This window comes from Saccopteryx leptura, chromosome 1 (genome assembly GCF_036850995.1).
Source record: "Saccopteryx leptura isolate mSacLep1 chromosome 1, mSacLep1_pri_phased_curated, whole genome shotgun sequence".
NCBI classification, from domain to species: Eukaryota; Metazoa; Chordata; class Mammalia; order Chiroptera; family Emballonuridae; genus Saccopteryx; species Saccopteryx leptura.
In genome coordinates, this window is record NC_089503.1 from 290,989,626 (window position 1) to 290,992,392 (window position 2,767).

Here is a 2,767-nt window from a genome sequence, read left to right on the forward strand (position 1 = left end):
CTGGCTTGTCTACATTTGGTCTGTGAACACCCCTGGAGTAGGCCCCTACCTTTTCTCTGTATACTCTGAGCCTGCACACTGTGGATCTTCAAGACCCAGTGGTTCTCAAAGTATGCTCCAGGGTGCACTGGTGTGCCCTAGAAGATTTCCAGGTGCGCCCTATGGTATTCCAGAGAAATATGTGCCTGTTGAGGACCAAAAAACTAACAGGGTTTTTGGAGTTTAGATTTGGGGGGACAGAGGTATGGGGAATTAGCTGTAAGCTGACAGTCTGCCCAACCCCCCACCTCACTTGCCTGATTAGGTTGCAAAAGGCTGTTAAGCTGTGGTGCTGGATTGTTTACACTACCCCCCATGTTCCCCGGAAAGACTGGAGGCAAGTTTCTTCTATCCTTTGTTTGGTGTCAAGTTAAGATGATATGTACGGTGGGGGGTTTGGATTGATGATTAAACATAGGAATTGTCTCTTGAAGCCTTTTGGATTTCTATAAAAGAAGAATATGTGACAATATCTAAAAAAGCTTTGAATATTTTACTATAATTTTAAACATCCTATTTATGTGAATGAAGATTTTCTACCCTCAACACAATTAAGAGTAAAAAAGGAGGAATTCTTCAATGTATTGATGAGGAAGTGAGAGTTTGCCTTTTACAATATATATGCCCAAACATTAAAGAAATTGCTAGGACACATCAGGCTCATGTTTCTCATAAACACAAGAATGAAAACACTTAACACATTCACGCCAGGACCTGACAAATTTACTAAATCTTACTAAGAATGTATATATCTATATATATAAAAAGATAACTTTTCTGGGTTTTTTTTTATTTTTTTAACTCCTCTTTTTTACAAATTCTAAAAAGCATAACTCAAAAATGTAACATAAAAATGTTTTTTAATGTCAGAATAAATTTAATTTTGTCATATTTATTTCATTTAATTACCATAAAAGCATGCTTGGACTTTATATTTTTTTCTTTAATATTTGACTTAATTATTATAACATATTTCTCAGAGATTTGTATATAGTGCACCTACAATTATATGTAGCATTTTAAATGCGCCTGACTTCAAAAAGTTTGAGAACCACCGTCAGAGGCTTCACCATCGGCCCTGCCCTCCCATGGCCAGAAGCCTCCAGCCATCAAAAAATGTGCAGATTCGCTTTGGCCCAAGCATTGCTTCTGGAACCCGAGGGTTTTTAGAGCCTTTTCATAGTAAAGTGTGAGGTCCCAGCTGTCAGATCTCACCGTGAGCATGTGTTCAGGTGCCAACCTGTTGCTTTTGTCAGCTCTGCTCTCTTGCAACAGCCAGGAGAGGCCACAACGCAGAGAAAGAAATGTAGAAGCTAAGTTTTAAGGAAGTGATGAATACATCCCATTTCAAACTGAGTGAGGTTCTCTGCATATTCTGGAAAAGACCTCTGGGGTGCAAGTAAGGAGTAGGGTCTCCCAGGACCCAAAAAAAGGAGATGTCCTTTGGTATGGTGGGGAGTGAAGTCTCTTGGCCTACCCTGTCGCAGTTCCAGATGCCAACCTGTGAATGGGAGACTTCCCAGGTGGTCACATGAGCACAATTATCTCATTGCCAAGCAAAGCATGAGAAAGGGATACCAGGTGTCTGGGAACTAGGAAGATGTGACAGTGCTGATGAAGGAAGGTCACCTTCCTCCCTTAAGTGTGAACTGTTTTGGAGAGTCTCCTGGTGACCAAATCTCAGGAATCTACAGTAACCTGGGCCTGGGCCTGGTCTTGGGCCTGGACCTGGATGCCTTAGCTCCCATCACATGAACAAGCCACACCATGAGGCTTCCCAGAGTGAAGGCATCAGACTGTGTTTGCAGTCTGACTCCACAGCTTGCCATGGTGGTCCAGTCACTTCCCATCTCTGAGCTTTAGTCTTGCTCTCTAAAATGAGGACATCAGCTGCTACCTCAACTGGGTTAATCCCTGAGGATTAATTTGGTGATGTGAGTGGCCCTCAACAAATATTGTTTGAATCCATTTGAATCTCTAGATTGAACTAGAGCTTTGCAGTGTTATCTGAATATACTTCCTTGAAGATCATTTAAATCCTTAGTGCTGCAGCTCCAAGGTACTCTATTCAGCAAGCTGTCAGGATTGTTTTGATAACCAGTGACAGAAATCCCAAAATGACTTAAAGAAGCAAACAATCAAAACAGGAGGAAATGGTTTACAACTCAGAAGTTTAAATGCAGGTAGCTTAAGGCAAAACTGTACCTGGGTGCTTGAGGATGTCACAGGAATCATCTCTCCAAACCTCCTGGCTTTGCTCAATTTCCTCTCTGTTGGTTGTCCCTCTGGTGTGGGATTACCTTTCATGGCAGCAAGATAGCCACCAACAGCCACAGGCTGGTAGCACTCCAACAGAAATAGAGCTTTTCTTCCCCCATGATTCTAACACTACCAGCTGACCCATGGGAGCTGATTGGTCACATGCCCACCTTATTAATATGTAACAACAAAACAAGAAGAGAGTCTTTTATTTGAGAGCAGAGTCAGTAAAATGATTCAGACTCAGAGTAATAGGGCCCTAAAAGCGCTATTTCCCTACATTTTCAACAATAATCAGAACATTGGATCAGGAGGCATCAGATGAAGAGACAGAGAATGTTCTGTGAAGCAAATTTATTTTACTTGTTGTAAGGTACTGTTGGGCAGATAAAATCTTTTATGCTCACTTTGTTAAAGATGGTGCTGCCCACGTGGAAGCTGTTGGAATCCATGGGAGTCTGAAAGACCA